The 18,223-nt window shown below is 46.8% G+C and overlaps 1 protein-coding gene across 2 annotated transcripts in view; it reads left to right on the plus strand.

Moving 5' to 3' along the window:
- The first annotated feature begins 240 nt into the window (after positions 1–240).
- LOC129825459 (alpha-(1,6)-fucosyltransferase-like) overlaps positions 241–18,223 on the plus strand; it is a 199,194-nt gene continuing 181,211 nt past the window's right edge. For both annotated transcript variants that reach the window (XM_055885570.1, XM_055885571.1), the window contains exon 1: positions 241–669. The gene's annotated coding sequence lies outside the window, so the exon portion shown is untranslated. The remainder of the gene's footprint in view (positions 670–18,223) is intronic.

An 18,223-nucleotide genomic window follows, 5' to 3' on the forward strand; every position in this document is an offset into this window, starting at 1 on the left:
TGTCCACGTTTTATGGCCGTGCTTTATAGCTGTGTGAAGGAAGAATGAATTGCATTGACCCTGGCCAGCCTGGTAGCCGGGACTGTAAATGGATTAGCTCTTGCCAGCGCTCTTTAATTTTACACCACATACATGTTTGGCACTTAAAACGATGGCATGTGCAATGTCAAAAAATGTAAAGTGGGCAAATTGACATTACGGCCTGCCGTGCCGCGGAAGAGCCCATGCGTTTAGTGCACCGTGACCAAAAGTGCCATGGCCGCTTCCTCGCTTTCGGAGTGCTTATATAGGCTAGGTGACGGCCATACCCCTCTCTCTCCCCGACGCTGATGCAATGGCACAAGGTAGCAGATTGTCAAACTGCGGGCGAGTAGCCGCGGAAGGGACATAAACCTAATAATTGGTGCCACAGGGCCAACTATCAGTGCGGCTCCAGAACAGCAATCTGACACGGGCATACATGCGCACTGCAGTTTATAGTCAATTCGAGTCTCCTCCGAAGGAGCCACACGCAGCAGTGACTATTCCGACCTCAGCCTTCTCCAGGTCCTGTTTCCGCCGCAGCCTTTTCCACACGATTTTGGACCAAAACATTGCCGCTGCGTCAGACTCTAACTTCGTCAGGCCCCATCGCTCGGATCCCGCGGAAACCTGGTGTGTCAAGTGAAGGTACGTGTTTTTTCTCTTCTGGGCTGGCGGTCTCCGTGCATGGTGAAAACGTAGTGAGGTGAGCTCTGGGCTCGGTCCATATTATTCCAGTCCATCCTTGCCTGGCCTGTTGACTGCGTCGCGTCTGGTCTTGAGTTCATGATGACAGAATAGCGGTCATGGTTGGAATGACTGGTCCCTTTAATAACACCGTTCTGGCCGGGTGTGCTGTGTTAGGTCCTGCTCCGAGTAGCCTAAGCAAACAGTTGTTTCCATACGATCTGTGTTCAAAAACGTCGCATGCAAGGTGCACGAAAGAGAGTGCATGTCTAAAGCAGAACTCCACTTTAGGCTACACCATATCGTGGAAAGTATCCATTGAATTGATTAACAGGGCAGGGAAGGTAGCAGGGTAGTCTATATCTGACATGCACATAATAAATTGTGAGGCATTTCAGGTGTGAGAATTGTAATGTCCGGGGACCTGCTGCTGATGTGTTGTTGCTCATACGCTGCAGGTGTTTGCACTATTGTGATGTTGTCAGGGAAACTCTGAGCTGCACACCGATCAACACACTGGTTTAGAGGCGTAAATACAAAGTTAAGTGCTCTCACATCGGCTTCTGACCTCACCCCTGAAAACGTGAGAGAAATGCATGACATTGTCATATTTATATGACGGCGATATTATACTGAATGGACAAAGCCTGTTGTCGGAGGAGTGAATGTTGCTGATGCTGTAGCGCAATCATAATATTTACCCTAATTAACATCAGAAATTACATTGGACGCACATCTTCCGTGCACGCGCCACGTACAACTAGACAGACAGGGTACGGGTTCGTCGGGTTATTGGTTGATGACAGACAGTGGTTAGGCTAGCCTAAGGTGCCAAGGGAGGAGTCAACCTGGTCTCAGAGCATTTCGTATTATTCTGTACATAAATCTGAGGCACACTATTTAGTATGGTATATATCAATTTGTGAATGTCCATGATCCATTTCGTATGATACATTATGAATTACAAATTGTATGATAAATACAAATTTGCAAAATGTACAATATGTTACGAATTTGCTACATTTACAATATGTTATGAAATTGCAAACATATGATATGTTACGATTTCAAATGTGTTGTGGCTAACGTTGGCTAGGTGACTAACACTAACGTTAACTAGCTGGCTAATTTTAGCTAAGCTAGGCATTAGGGTTAAGGTTAGGTGTTATAGGTTCAAGGGTTAAGGTTACGGTTAGAGTTAGGGGAAGTGTTAGCTAACATGTTTAAGGTTACGGTTAGAGTTAGTGGAAGTGTTAGCTAACATGCTAAGAAGGTTCAAACTAGATCAAAAGTAGTAGAAAGTTGCAAATGCCCTCATGCTATAGTTGGCCGTGATGAGATTAGAACACACAACCTTTGAGTTACTAGATGTTCGCATTTTACGCCTACCCATCCACCCCAACCAAACACTCTTATTTACTTTTTTTGCCATAAGTAACCGTCTGTCCTATGTACCCATGCCAAATGGAACGTGTCATACTAATTTGACGTCTGGTCTATGAGACAAGGCTGGAAAAGGTGATTCTTCACCCCTGCCATCCATATGAGCACAAAATGTTGAAAATACCTCTTTCAACCAGTTTTGCTCACTGAGAAGCTTGGATCTGCATGTGATGCGACACGAGAATGACGAGCGGCCCATACTTCATATTGTGTGATCATTCAAGACACCGCAACACAGCCCTAGAAAGACTGAGAGCCTTGAGCTGCAGCCTACACATCCCATCATGAAGCCAACTGGGAAGTGTCTCTGGGGCACACGGGATTCTGACTCAGTTTAATTCCCATCCAGATCCAGCCTTGTATATACTCACATTCTCTCTGAACATGCACATGGTTTAGATTTCATGTTGCTGTTGTTTTGCCAACTTGAGTTTGGGTTCGTTTTGTGGTTACGGAGGCATTCACAAGCGAGATCATAATTCAGTAGTCTATTCATCGATCTCAGTTGGCATGGACTAAAGAGTAGGGTTGGAGCACACTATTCTGTTACATTGTATCATTCAATATGTAGCAGGTCACTCAAGTAGTGGGCTTGGTGCTATACACATCCCATCATGAAGCCAACTGGAAAGGGTCTCTGGGGCTATGGCCTACACATCCCATCATGAAGCCAACTGGAAAGGGTCTCTGGGGCTATAGCCTACATATCCCATCATGAAGTCAACTGGGAAGTGTCTCTGGGGCTATAGCCTACACATCCCATCACGAAGTCAACTGGGAATTGTCTCTGAGGCTATAGCCTACACATCCATTCATGAAGTCAACTGGGAAGGGTCTCTGAGGCTATAGCCTACACATCCATTCATGAAGTCAACTGGGAAGGGTCTCTGGGGCTATAGCCTACACATCCCATCATGAAGTCAACTGGGAAGGGTCTCTGGGGCTATAGCCTACACATCCCATCATGAAGTCAACTGGGAAGGGTCTCTGTGGCTATAGCCTACACATCCCATCATGAAGTCAACTGGGAAGGGTCTCTGGGGCTATAGCCTACACATCCCATCATGAAGTCAACTGGGAAGGGTCTCTGTGGCTATAGCCTACACATCCCATCATGAAGTCAACCGACTAGGAAGGGTCTTTATTTCTCTCTCGCTCATATTCTCTCAATCAGCTGCAGTCTACATTATTTATTTCATTGCTAGGGAACATACATTCTTTATTTTCCTAGACACACACAATTTCAATCTATTTCAATCTAGGCACAAATGTGCATTTTATGACAGTTACTCAAGCAATTAAAAGGGATGCTTCCCATACCTTTTATATTAGTTACTCAACCATATAGGCTTACCTAAACCATTTGTTAGCTTGACTATTTCCAACAATACGCTTTGTAGCAACACTAGGCAGTTAAGACGATGAAATGGTCCCTCTGTGGAGAGGACAGCGAAACTCAACGCCTTTGCCCTTTGGACAACTAGCCTAATGCATCATTAATGCTTATCTAATACAGTGAAGCTTCGCAAATGGAAGCAAATTGATTGGGTAAGTAGCCTTAATCCCTCACTGAATAAGTAAACAGACAAATATTGTGGTAACAGATACCGTCATTATTAGCAGTCCGTTATCCCTGGCACGCAGGCGGTAGCACCATATTGAGGCCAGTCTTGAGATATGCCTATTATTGGGCTTCGATAGACAATGGCTCTCATTTGTTCTCCGCAGCCAGGATAAACATGTAAATCCAGTAGGCCTGGATTTACAGGCCTACTGATGAAGTTGTAATATGAGTGTAGTCTAATACATGTTTTAATAAAGTGTTTAATAACACCATTAGCAATCATATAAATTGCTGTTCTATCTTTATAATTTTGTAAAAACAAACCTATTTTGATGGAATGGAAACTCTCTCTCCTTCTCTCTCGCTCTCGCTCTCTTCGGTTTTTAATTCAGACCTTAATCCACTCATCCATAGCTTCCTTCCACTTTCTGTCGATTTTCATTTTGAGACTAATCACTGAGGTTAGATGGGGTGGCATAAGGTTAGATGGGGTGGCATGAGGGTAGATGGGGTGGCATAAGGTTAGATGGGGAGCATGAGGGTAGATGGGATGGCATGAGATTAGATGCGGTGGCATGAGGTTAGATGGGGTGGCATGAGGTTAGATGGAGTGGCATGAGGGTAGATGGGGTGGCATGAGGGTAGATGAGGTGGCTTGAGAGTAGATGGGGTGGCATGAGGGTAGATGGGGTGGTATGAGGGTAGATGGGGTGGCATGATGTTAAATGGGGTGGCATGAGGTTAGATGGGCTTTCAACAGTCCACAGTCACACAATCTGGATCAAATGACCAGGAACAATGATCTTCGAGGCTCACAGTTGGTTTTTTCCTAACAGTTAGTTTTGTCCCTGTGCCTTACATTGCTTTCTGAGCCACCATGCATCAGCCAAGAAGATTTCTCTTCAAACATCAGTTAGATTGTTTCCTCCGTTTGTTTCCGAGCCTGTCTCCAAGCCTGCCTGTCCTCTGTACAGTGACGATTTTAGCATGTAAATCTTGGTGGGGCAACAAAAAAAAGTGGGATGCATGCCAGCAAAGCCACAACACAACACTAAACAATACATTTAATTGCACTATAATGGTGACAAATGGCCTACATAAAGCTGTCCCAACAGCTGTCCCAACATCTTACCAATGCTACACCTGGCTATCAGCAAAGCCTTGTCTGGCAGCGAAAAAGTTCATTCAGCCTCATTTACTTCCTTTTAAAAAAACATAGCTGATATGGTTGACTTGCTTAAACAAATGTGGATTCTACTGATAATTAGGATGTACAAACTATGGCATAAGGGGACGACAAGTGGATAAGAGGCAATCCGTAATTTTGATTAAGACATTAATGAGTGAGCTAGGACAGACGTAGTCAATATAACTATTTGTTCAGCACTTTTGAAATGTACAGTGACAGAATTCAGAATGGGCCGTTCTTACAGTGTTCTCCCTGTATACTAATTTAGATCCGTAGGATAAATAAATGGGGCATATAAGCAGACAATGAAAGCTCTTAAAATATTAAATGATTACATTTCTCTAAAACAGGTTATAGGCTACATGTGCACCACCAAGTCAGAACAGTAGACAAAACTAAGAGGGGTAAATAGACCAAATTATTAGGGTGAGGCACCTGGTCTACTAACATCTTACTACATAACATACACTCAGTATTACTTTCTTAGGTACAGTACACATTATCTCCCTGGCATATTACATACATACAATACATTTTTGAACTCACCTTGTTGTGCTGTGCTCACTTGAACAGAACGGTGGTGTTGCGGTCCTTCGTGGGCAAATTTTGTCATCAAAGTCTGGCATTCTCTGGATTTATGGTTCTTTCAAAACAACTGGGAACTCTGAAAAAAACTAGGTTGAATCATGATGACGTCAATGATCTTCAATTTGCAATTCCGAGTTGGATGACTGTTCAAAACGTATTTTCCCAGTCGGAGCTCGTTTATTCCCGACTTCCCAGTTGTCTTGAACTCACTGAAGTCAGATATTGCAGTTCCGAGTTAACAGTTGTTTTGAGCTCAGCACAAATCATGCTTCATTGACAGCATGGCCAATGTTGAATCTTTCTCATTTTAAACTTGGAAAAGAGACCCTTAATCCCAGATTTGGGAACACACAGCTTGTCACTGATTCCTTCCAAACCACTCATTGTTAAATTTGCAGTTCCCAACTTGTGCAATGTTTATGTCCAATGGCTGATGAGCACCGATATGTTTTATCTGTAATTTCTCTTCATTACTTCTCTTCATATGACAAGGATTAAAAAGGATTTGCCAGTAGATTGTTGACTTGATTCATGATGATGACTGATAGCTAAGATTTTGAAAGTATGATGTTGATATGATCAGTCCAATCAAGGCTACGGTAGATATAACGTGATTTGACGTCATTTTATCTGTGGCCAATGACCTTGAGCCTTCTTGGATGGGCACTTCTAATGTAACTCTATGGCAACACCCAAAGGGCTAAAATTTCCGAGGTCTACCCTTAGACTTGGCGGTGACGTAGTGTCCCCATGAGTGACAGAACACTGAGCCAATCTCGGCGCAATGCTCCATATTTTCTGCTGGCTTGCCCCACCACCACCACAGAAAGCACTGAGCTAGGCTGAAACACCTGTATTTTGGAGCAGCCTTACTCAAGAAAACAAAAAAGAGACTATGTTTGTAACGGGCTTTATTAACTCAATGATATATATACATATATATTGCTAAAAATGTGGTACTCAAAACAGGTGGGTCGCACTGCCTCTGTAGAACTTAACTAAACTGGTACCTTGTCATTAGCACACGAAGATACTTGGTTCATTTCAAGCATCATAGTGCCGATTACATTACAGAAAAAAAAGTGCTATCTAGAATCTAAAAGGATTATGTAGTTGTCCCCATAGGAGAACCCTTTGAAGAACCCCTTTCGATTCCAGGTAGAACCCTTTTGAGTTCCGTGTAAAACCCTTTACACAGAGGGTCTACATGGAATCAAAAAGGGTTCTCCTATAGGGACAGCCGAAGAACTCTTTTGGAGTGTATGCCGTGTTTGACTCAATGTGTATTGCCTTGATATAGGCTAAGTATACATCCGTTTTACATACCACTGTTTGCCCAGATATCTTAGCCTAGATCCCTTTCTCAACACTGGAGGGATGACATGAGAGCTGAATAGAGAAAAAGCAGAAAACAAACACTGTTTGATGGTGCGTTCCCAGTTTACATGCCTCATATTACACAAATAAAGGCCCTGGGAGGGTGAGAGAGCGTCACTGGTAGCTTCAGTAATGCCGCCAGGCAAGGAAGGATGTTAGCATTGTTTATACTCCCAGCTGTGTATTGCTTTCCAATTCCATTTATGCAGTCAATAGGGCCATGCTGTAAACAACAGGACGTGCTGCTTTTCTGCTCTGACAACTCTTTAAAACTCTTTAAAAATATAATCCTATTTTCTGTCTGCGTGTGTGTGTGTGTGTGCCTTCGTACTCACCTATGTGTGCACGTGTGAATTTAAGTGTTTGTGTACAGTACCAGTCAAAAGTGTGGACACACCTACTCATTCCAGGGTTTTTCTTAATTTTTACTATTTTATACATTGTAGAATAATAGTGAAGACATCAAAATTATGAAAGAACACATATGGAATCATGTAGTAATCAAAAAAGTGTAAAACAAATAAAAAATATATTCTATATTTGAGATTCTTCAAAGTAGCCACTCTTTGCCTTGATGACAGCTTTGCACACGCTTGTCATTCTCTCGACCAGCTTCATATACACATAACATAAACTTACATAACTAAACGTAAACTCACGGACAGGAAACAGACGACATCAAAATAAACGAACAGCCAAACAGTCCCGTATGGTACATACATTCGACGACACAGGAGACAATCACCCACAAACAAACAGTGAGAACACCCTACCTAAATATGACTCTTAATTAGAGGAGAACGCAAAACACCTGCCTCTAATTAAGAGCCATACCAGGCAACCAAAACCAACATAGAAACAGATAACATAGACTGCCCACCCAAAACATATGCCCTGACCTAAACACATACAAAAACAACATAAAACAGGTCAGGACCGTTACAGAACCCCCCCCTCAAGGTGCGAACGCCGGGCGCACCAGCACAAAGTCCAGGGGAGGGTCTGGGTGGGCAGTTGACCACGGTGGTGGCTCCGGCTCTGGACGCTGTCCCCACACCACCATAGTCACTCCCCGTTTCTGTCTTCCCCTCCCAATGACCACCCTAAAACTAACATCCCCTAAATAAACGGCCAGCACCAGGAGAAGGGGCAGCACCGGGACAAGGGGCAGCACCGGGACAAGGGGCAGCACCGGGAAAAGGGGCAGCACCGGGACAAGGGGCAGCACCGGGACAAGGGGCAGCACCGGGACAAGGGGCAGCACCGGGACAAGGGGCAGCACCGGGACAAGGGGCAGCACCGGGACAAGGGGCAGCACCGGGACAAGGGGCAGCACCGGGACAAGGGGCAGCACCGGGACAAGGGGCAGCACCGGAACAAGGGGCAGCACCGGGACAAGGGGCAGCACCGGGACAAGGGGCAGCACCGGGACAAGGGGCAGCACCGGGACAAGGGGCAGCACCGGTACAAGGGGCAGCACCGGGATAAGGGGCAGCACCAGGACAAGGGGCAACACCGGGACAAGGGGCAGGTCCCGGCTGATATACTCAGGCAGATCCTGACTGAACGGCTCTCGACGCTCATGGCTGGCTGACGGCTCTCGACGCTCATGGCGGGCTGACGGCTCTCGACGCTCATGGCGGGCTGACGGCTCTCGACGCTCATGGCGGGCTGACGGCTCTCGACGCTCATGGCGGGCTGACGGCTCTCGACGCTCATGGCGGGCTGACGGCTCTCGACGCTCATGGCTCTCTGACGGCTCTGGCTGCTCATGGCTCGCTGGCGGCTCTGGCAGATCCTGTCTGGTTGGCGGCTCTGGCAGATCCTGTCTGGTTGGCGGCTCTGGCAGATCCTGTCTGGTTGGCGGCTCTGGCAGATCCTGTCTGGCGGGCGGCTCTAGCGGCTCCTGTCTGGCGGGCGGCTCTAGCGGCTCCTGTCTGGCGGACGGCTCTGTAGGCTCATGGCAGACGGGCGGCTTTGCAGGCTCATGGCAGACGAATGGCTCAGACGGCGCTGGGGAGACGGATGGCTCAGATGGCGCTGGGGAGACGGATGGCTCAGATGGCGCTGGGGAGACGGATGGCTCAGATGGCGCTGGGGAGACGGATGGCTCTGGCCGGATACGGCGCACTGTAGACCTGGTGCGTGGTGCCGGAACTGGAGGCACCGGGCTAAGGATAAGCACCTTCCTACTAGTGCGGGGAGCAGGGACAGGGCACACTGTACTCTCAAAGCCCACTCTATACCTGATGCGAGGTACCGGCACTGGTGACACCGGGCTGAGGACAAGCACATCAGGATTAGTAGGGGGAGAAGATACAGTGTGTACAGGGCTCTGGAGACGCACAGGAGGCTTAGTGCGTGGTGCCGGAACTGGAGGCACCGAACTGGATACACGCACTACAGAGAGAGTGCGTGGAGGAGGAACTGGGCTCAGGAGACGCACTGGTAGCCTAGTGCGTAGTATAGGCACTGTAGGTACTAGGCTGGGGCGGGGAGGTGGCGCAGGAAATACCGGACCGTGGAGGCGTACTGGCACTCTTGAGCATTGAGCCTGCCCAACCCTACCTGGTTGAATGCTCCCGGTCACCCGACCAGTGCGGGGAGGTGGAATAACCCGCACCGGCCTATGTAGGCGAACCGGGGAAACCATGCGTAAGGCAGGTGCCATGTATGCCGGCCCGAGGAGACGCACTGGGGACCAGACGCGTTGAGCCGGCCTCATGACACCTGGCTCAATACCCCATCTAGCCCTGCCAGTGCGGGGAGGTGGAATAACCCGCACTGGGCTATGCACTCGTACAGGAGACACCGTGCGCTCTACTGCATAACACGGCGCCTGCCCGTACTCCCGCTCTCCACGGTAAGCCTGGGAAGTGGGCGCAGGTCTCCTACCTGCCCTTGGCCCACTACCTCTTATCCCCCCCCAAGAAATTTTTTGGTGTTACTTACGGGCTTTTTGGGCTTCCGTGCCAGACGCGGTCCCTCATAACTCCGGTTCCTCTCTCCGGTAGCCTCTACTCTCCTCAGTGCCTCCAGCTCGGCTTTCGGACGGCGATATTCTCCCGGCTGTGCCCATGGACCTCTCCCGTCCAATATTTCGTCCCAAGTCCAGGAGTCCTTGTTGCCCTGTCGAGCTTTCCCTTGCCGCTTGGTCCTAATTTGGTGGGTGATTCTGTAAGGGCTGTCTCTCTCCTCATCCTCGGACGAGGAGAGGAGAGAAGGATCATCAGACCAAAATGCAGCAGTAGGGAAATAGGCCATCTCTTTATTTGAAAAAAACTATGATGGCAACACGAAAAACAAAACACTTTCAAATATACAAAACAAGAAATTGACGTTGACGAAACCTGAACATAAACTTACATAACTAAACGTAAACTCACGGACAGGAAACAGACGACATCAAAATAAACGAACAGCCAAACAGTCCCGTATGGTACATACATTCGACGACACAGGAGACAATCACCCACAAACAAACAGTGAGAACACCCTACCTAAATATGACTCTTAATTAGAGGAGAACGCAAAACACCTGCCTCTAATTAAGAGCCATACCAGGCAACCAAAACCAACATAGAAACAGATAACATAGACTGCCCACCCAAAACACATGCCCTGACCTAAACACATACAAAAACAACATAAAACAGGTCAGGACCGTTACAATGCGAGTGTAGTGAAATGCTTGTGCTTCTAGTTCCGACAATGCAGTAATAACCAACGAGTAATCTAAGCTAACAATTTCACAACTACCTTATACACACAAGTGTATAAGAATATGAAGAATATGTACATAGAGATATATGAATGAGTGATGGTACAGAACGGCATAGGCAAGATGCAGTAGATGGTATTGAGTACAGTAAATACTTAAGAGATGAGTAATGTAGGGTATGTAAACATATAAAAGTGGCATCGTTTAAAGTGGCTAGTGATACATTTTATACATACATTTTTCCATTATTAAAGTGGCTGGAGTTGAGTCAGTATGCTGGCAGCAGCCACTCAATGTTAGTGGTGGCTGTTTAACAGTCTGATGGCCTTGAAATAGAAGCTGTTTTTCAGTCTCCCGGTCCCTGCTTTGATGCACCTGTACTGACCTCGCCTTCTGGATGATAGTGGGGTGAACAGGCTGTGGCTCGGGTGGTTGTTGTCCTTGATGATCTTTATGGCCTTCCTGTGACATCAGGTGGTGTAGGTGTCCTGGAGGGCAGATAGTTTGCCCCCGGTGATGCGTTGTGCAGACCTCACTACCCTCTGGAGAGCCTTACGGTTGTGGGCGGCGCAGTTACCGTACCAGGCGGTGATACCACCTGACAGAATGCTCTCGATTGTGCATCTGTTTGTGCTTTTGGTGACAAGCCGAATTTCTTCAGCCTCCTGAGGTTGAAGAGGCGCTGCTGCGCCTTCTTCACCACGCTGTCTGTGTGGGTGGACCAAGTTTGTCCGTGATGTGTACGCCGAGGAACTTAAAACTTACTACCCTCTCCACTACTGTCCCGTCGATGTGGATAGGGGGGTGCTCCCTCTGCTGTTTACTGAAGTCTACGATCATCTCCTTTGTTTTGTTGACGTTGAGTGTGAGGTTATTTTCCTGACACCACACTCCGAGGGCCCTCCTCTGTAGGCCGTCTCGTCATTGTTGGTAATCAAACCTACCACTGTAGTGTCGTCTGCAAACTTGATGATTGAGTTGGAGGCGTGCATGGCCATGCAGTCGTGGGTGAAAAGTGAGTACAGGAGAGGGCTCAGAACGCACCATTGTGGGGCCCCAGTGTTGAGGATCAGCGGAGTGGAGATGTTGTTACCTACCCTCACCACCTGGGGGCGGTCCGTCAGGAAGTCCAGTACCCAGTCGCACAGGGCGGGGTCGAAAGCCAGGGTCTCGAGCTTGATGACGAGTTTGGAGGGTATTATGCTGAGCTGTAGTCGATGAACAGCATTCTCACATAGGTATTCCTCTTGTCCAGATGAGTTAGGGCAGTGTGTGCAGTGTGGTTGAGATTGCGTCGTCTGTGGACCTACTGGGGCGGTAAGCAAATTGGAGTGGGTCTAGGGTGTCAAGTAGGGTGGAGGTGATATGGTTCTTGACTAGTCTCTCAAAGCACTTCATGATGACGGAAGTGAGTGCTACGGGGCGGTAGTCGTTTAGCTCAGTTACCTTAGCTTTCTTGGGAACAGGAACAATGGTGGCCCTCTTGAAGCATGTGGGAACAGCAGACTGGGATAAGGATTGGTTGAATATGTCCGTAAACACACCATCCAGCTGGTCTGAGGACGCGGCTGGGGATGTCGTCTGGGCCTGCAGCTTTGCGAGGGTTAACACGTTTAAATGTTTTACTCACGTCGGCTGCAGTGAAGGAGAGTCCGAAGGTTTTGGTAGCGGGCCGTGTCAGTGGCATTGTATTGTCCTCAAAGCGAGCAAAGAAGTTGTTAAGTCTGTCTGGGAGCAAGACATCCTGGTCCGCGACGGGGCTGGTTTTCTTTTTGTAATCCGTGATTGACTGTAGACCCTGCCACATACCTCTTGTGTCTGAGCCGTTGAATTGCGACTCTACTTTGTCTCTATACTGACGCTTAGCTTGTTTGATTGCCTTGCGGAGGGAATAGCTACACTGTTTGTATTCGGTCATGTTTCCGGTCACCTTGCCCTGGTTAAAAGCAGTGGTTCGCACTTTCAGTTTCACGCGAAAGCTGCCATCAATCCACGGTTTGTGGTTTGGGAATGTTTTAATAGTTGCTGTGGGTACGACATTGCTGATGCACTTGCTAATAAACTCGCTCACCTAATCAGCATATTTGTCAATGTTGTTGTTTGACGCAATGCGGAACATATCCCAATCCACGTGATCGAAGCAATCTTGAAGCGTGGAATCAGATTGGTCGGACCAGCGTTGAACAGACCTGAGCGCGGGAGCTTCCTGTTTTAGTCTCTGTCTATAGGCAGGGAGCAACAAAATGGAGTCGTGGTCAGCTTTTCCGAAAGGAGGGCGGGGGAGGGCCTTATATGCGTTGCGGAAGTTAGAATAACAATGATCCAGGGTTTTACCAGCCCTGGTAGCACAATCGATATGCTAATAGAATTTAGGGAGTCTTGTTTTCAGATTTGCCTTGTTAAAATCCCCAGCTACAATGAATGCAGCCTCAGGATATGTGGTTTCCAGTTTACATAGAGTCAAATAAAGTTCGTTCAGGGCCATCGATGTGTCTGCTTGGGGGGGAATATATGCGGCTGTGATTATAATCGAAGAGAATTCTCTTGGTAGATAATGCGGTCGACATTTGATTGTGAGGAAGTCAGGTGAACAGAGGGACTTGAGTTCCTGTATGTTGTTATGATCACACCACGTCTAGTTAACCTGTTTGGCGTGCAAGCCCGACGTCGGTACACTTATGACAACAGCCACTTCAAGTGCAGGGCGCGAAATTCAAAAGATATTTTTTTAAATATTTAACTTTCACACATTAACAAGTCCAATACAGCATATGAAAGGTACACATCTCGTGAATCCAGCCAACATGTCCGATTTTTAAAATGTTTTACAGGGAAGACAAAATATGTAAATCTATTAGCTAACCCCGTTAGCAAAAGACTCCACTTTTATTACTCCATCAGTTTTTGACTCCATCAGTAGCTATCACAAATTCGGCCAAATAAAGATATAAATAGCCACTAACCAAGAAACAACCTCATCAGATGACAGTCTGATAACATATTTATTGTATAGCATATGTTTTTTTTTCGAAAAATGTGCATATTTCAGGTATAAATCATAGTTTACATTGCAGCTACATTCAGAAATTGCACCGAAAGCAGCCATAATATTTACAGACACCAACGTCAAATACCTAATTACTCATCATAAAACATTTCTGAGAAATACATAGTGTACAGCAAATGAAAGACAGGCATCTTGTGATGCCAGACAATATTTCCGATTTATTAAGTGTTTTACAGCGAAAACAAAATGTAGCGTTATTAGCCTAGCACAATAGCCAGAAACACTTGGGCGCCGGCGACTACGACAGATATATGAAACAACATCATAAAATGGGTCTTACTTTTGCTGATCTTTCATCAGAATGTTGAACAAGGTGTCCTTTGTCCAGATGAGTCGTTGTTTGGATTCAGAATGGCAACTTTCTCTCTCCATTTAGCAAGCGCGCTAGCCGGGTTGCACGGATCTCTCCATGTAAACAAACGGAAGAGAACGGAACACGGCAAAACTCCCGAAAAAATTTCAATAATCTGATAAAACTATATTAAAAAACATACTTTACTATGATATGGTGACATGTATCAAATAAAATCAAAGCCGGAAATAATAGTCGCCTATAACGTCAGCAAAACAAAAGGCAACCCCACTGTCCAAATCGCGTTCTTCAGAGTACCGGAAATGAGGTACACGTCATTCCAAGAGGATTTATTCCATCCCAGATCGAGATAATCACCTCATTTCTTCTCTCACAGCCTTCTTGACACCCAGAGGAAGGTGTATGACGTGCATGTATACTAATAGCTCTTGTGCCCATTTATAGGCAGGAAGAGGAAGAGAGCATCGATTTCAGACTTTGAACTTCCGGGTCAGGAAAAGTGCTGCAGAATGAGTTCTGTTTCACTCAGAGAAATAATTCAAACGGTTTTAGAAACTAGAGAGTGTTTTCTATCCAATAGTAATAATAATATCCATATTGTACGAGCAAGAATTGAGTAGGAGGCCGTTTGAAATGGACACATTTTATCAGACTACTCAATACTGCCCCTTGCAGCCATAAGAAGTTAATCATAAGGCATACCCCCCCGCCCCTCTTCTTACCAGAAAGATGCTTGTTTCTGTCGGCGCGATGCGTGAAGAAACCAGGTGGCTGTACCGACTCCGATAGCGTGTCTCGAGTGAGCCATGTTTCCGTGAAGCAAAGAACGTTATAGTCTCTTATGTCTCTCTGGAATGCTACCCTTGCTCGGATTTCATCAACTTTGTTGTCAAGAGACTGGCAATTGGTGAGTAGTATGCTCGGGAGCAGTGCGCGATGTGCCCGTCTCCGGAGCCTGACCAGAAGACCGCTTCGTCTGCCCTTTTTATGGCATCGTTGTTTTGATTCGCTGGCTGGGATCCGATCCATTGACCTGGGTGGTGGGCAAAACAGACGATCCACTTCGGGAAAGTCGTATTCCTGGTCGTAATGATGGTGAGTTGACGTTGCTCTTATATCCAGTAGTTCCTCCCGACTGTATGTAATAAAACCTAAGATTACCTGTGGTAACAATGTAAGAAATATCACGTAAAAAAACAAAATACTGCATAGTTTCCTAGGAACGCGAAGCGAGGCGGCCATCTCTGTCGGCGCCAGAAGTATGTCACAACCCTACCTTTTCAAAACACAGCTGATTGGCTCAAACACATTAAGAAGGAAAGAAATTCCACAAATTAACTTTTAACAAGGCACACCTGTTAATTGAATGCCTTCCAGGAAGCTGGTTGAGAATGCCAAGAGCTGTCATCAATGAAAGGGTCGCTCCTTTGAAGAAGCTCAAATAGTTCAACACTTTTTGGTTACTACAGGATTCCATTTGTGTTATTTCATAGTTTTGATGTCTTCACTATTATTCTCCAATGTAGAAAATAGTAAAAAATAAATAAAAAAAACCTTGAATGAGTAGGTGTGTCCAAACGTTTGACTGGTACTGTATGCTTGCTCACCTTAGTCCACCTTAGTGGACGTAACCAGAAGTCCAGAAGTCCCCACAAAAATAGTAATTAAACAAAAATTTGACCAACTGGGGACATTTTGTGAGTCCCCATGAGGTCAAATGTTATTTCTAGGGGGTTTAGGGTTAAGGTTAGAATTAGTGTTAGGGTTATTATTACGGTAAGGGTTAGGGTTAGGAGCTAGGGTTAGTTTTAGGGTTAGGTTAGGAGCTAGGGTCAGGTTTAGGGTTAGGGTTAAGGTTAGAATTAAGATTAGGGTTAGGGGTTAGGGAAAGTAGTTATTTGAATGAGACTGAATTGTGTGTCCCCACAAGGTTAGTTGTACAAGACTGTGTGTGTGTGTGTGTGTGTGTGTGTGTGTGTGTGTGTGTGTGTGTGTGTGTGTGTGTGTGTCCCCACACACTGATCTAGAGAGGGTCATGGAACAATCCCTGCATGTCCAGTAGTGGCATTTCACTGCCATTTTTTCTCCAAGGCTGGCATTTGGTGTCCGTTTTCTCTCTGTCCCTTCACCTTCTGTCCTTGTCTTTTGAAGATGGTGGCAAAGAGAGATGAGGAATGACGGAAGAGCATCATCAAGACCCTCTGACCTTTGATGTGTGGCGGAACATTCTTATGATGTTCAATTAGCTTTCAGACAGACGGGTTATAGCCTAGTTGACTAACTCTGAGATTGATTGCATGGTGTGTTTGTGTGTTTGTGTGTTTGTGTGTGTGTGTGTGTGTGTGTGTGCGTGCGTGCGTGCGTGCGTGCGTGCGTGCGTGCGTGCGTGCGTGCGTGTGTTTTGTGTTGTGCGTGTGTTTTGTGTTGTGCGAACATGCGTGCGTGTGTGGTTTCCTTCAGGGTGTCATGAGTAAATCACTGATATTACCTCTACAGGGCAGAATCACTATGGAGACAAGGTAGAAAGCTCTGGGTAAAAATGTTTGCATGTTGTAAGACAGACATAATCACACAGCTAGTCTGGGGGCGGTTTCAATGGTGAAATGTTGCGAGGGACTAGGGAACTCAGCTCAGCTCAGGTTAACTCTGAGCCATGGTGATGTGATATGTACCGTTTTCCAGCAGCTGAAAGAAAAAGACCCCTTACAGGCATGTCTGACTATCTAAATGTCTTTCTGCCTGTCTATCTGTTTGCCTGTCTGCCTGTCTAAATGTCTGCCTGCCTGTCTATCTGTCTGCCTGCCTGCCTGCCTGCCTGCCTGTCTGTCTGTCTGTCTGTCTGTCTGTCTAAATGTCTGTCTGCCTGTCTATCTGTTTGCCTGTCTGCCTGTCTAAATGTCTGCCTGCCTGCCTGTCTGACTGCCTGGCTGACTGCCTGTCTGTCTGCCTGTCTATCTGTTTGCCTGTCTGCCTGTCTAAATGTCTACCTGCCTGCCTGTCTGCCTGCCTGTCTGACTGCCTGTCTGTCTGCCTGTTTGCCTGTTTGCCTGTCTGACTGCCTGTCTACCTAACTGCCTGTCTTAAACAGGTGAATTTCTGAAGAGAGCTCAATTTTTCATGGTCATGTTGAAAAATATCCATGTAAACAGCAGGCATGTTATGTTTAGTAGCTCAAACTAGATCTGGTTCTGTTTAGTTGCTCAACCTAGATCTGAGAAGGGTCTTAACCGCTGCTGCCTAGAGGGACTGGGTCTAAGCCTAGAGGGACTGGGTGTTAGCCTAGAGGGACTGGGTCTTAGCCTAGAGGAACTGGGTCTAAACCTAGAGGAACTGGGTCTAAGCCTAGAGGGACTGGGTCTAAGCCTAGAGGGACTGGGTCTATGCCTAGAGGGACTGTGTCTATGCCTAGAGGAACTGGGTCTTAGCCTAGAGGGACTGGGTCTTAGCCTAGAGGGATTGGGTCTAAGCCTAGAGGGACTGGGTCTTAGCCTAGAAGGACTGGGTCTAAGCCTAGAGGGACTGGGTCTAAGCCTAGAGGGACTGGGTCTAAGCCTAGAGGGACTGGGTCTAAGCCTAGAGGGACTGGGTCTATGCCTAGAGGGACTGGGTCTTAGCCTAGAAGGACTGGGTCTAAGCCTAGAGGAACTGTGTCTTAGCCTAGAGGGACTGGGTCTAAGCCTAGAGGGACTGGGTCTATGCCTAGAGGGACTGGGTCAAAGCATGGAAGGACTGGGTCTAAGCCTAGAGGAACTGGGTCTAAGGCTAGAGGGACTGGGTCTTAGCCTAGTGGGACTGGGTCTAAGCCTAGAGGGACTTGGTCTTAGCCTAGAGGGACTGGGTCTAAGCCTAGAGGGACTGGGTCTAAGCCTAGAGGGACTGGGTCTTAGCCTAGAGGGACTGGGTCTTAGCCTAGAGGGACTGGGTCTTAGCCTAGAGGGACTGGGTCTTAGCCTAGAGGGACTGGGTCTTAGCCTAGAGGGATTGGGTCTAAGCCTAGAGGGACTGGGTCTAAGCCTAGAGGGGCTGGGTCTAAGCCTAGAGGGATTGGGTCTAAGCCTAGAGGGATTGGGTCTAAGCCTAGAGGGACTGGGTCTAAGCCTAGAGGGATTGGGTCTAAGCCTAGAGGGATTGGGTCTAAGCCTAGAGGGACTGGGTCTTAGCCTAGAGGGACTGGGTCTAAGCCTAGAGGGACTGGGTCTTAGCTTGGAGTATGTCCTTTGCTTGTGTTTGTTACTGTCATCTTGTTTACCAGT

This window comes from Salvelinus fontinalis, chromosome 27 (genome assembly GCF_029448725.1).
Source record: "Salvelinus fontinalis isolate EN_2023a chromosome 27, ASM2944872v1, whole genome shotgun sequence".
NCBI lineage: Eukaryota > Metazoa > Chordata > Actinopteri > Salmoniformes > Salmonidae > Salvelinus > Salvelinus fontinalis.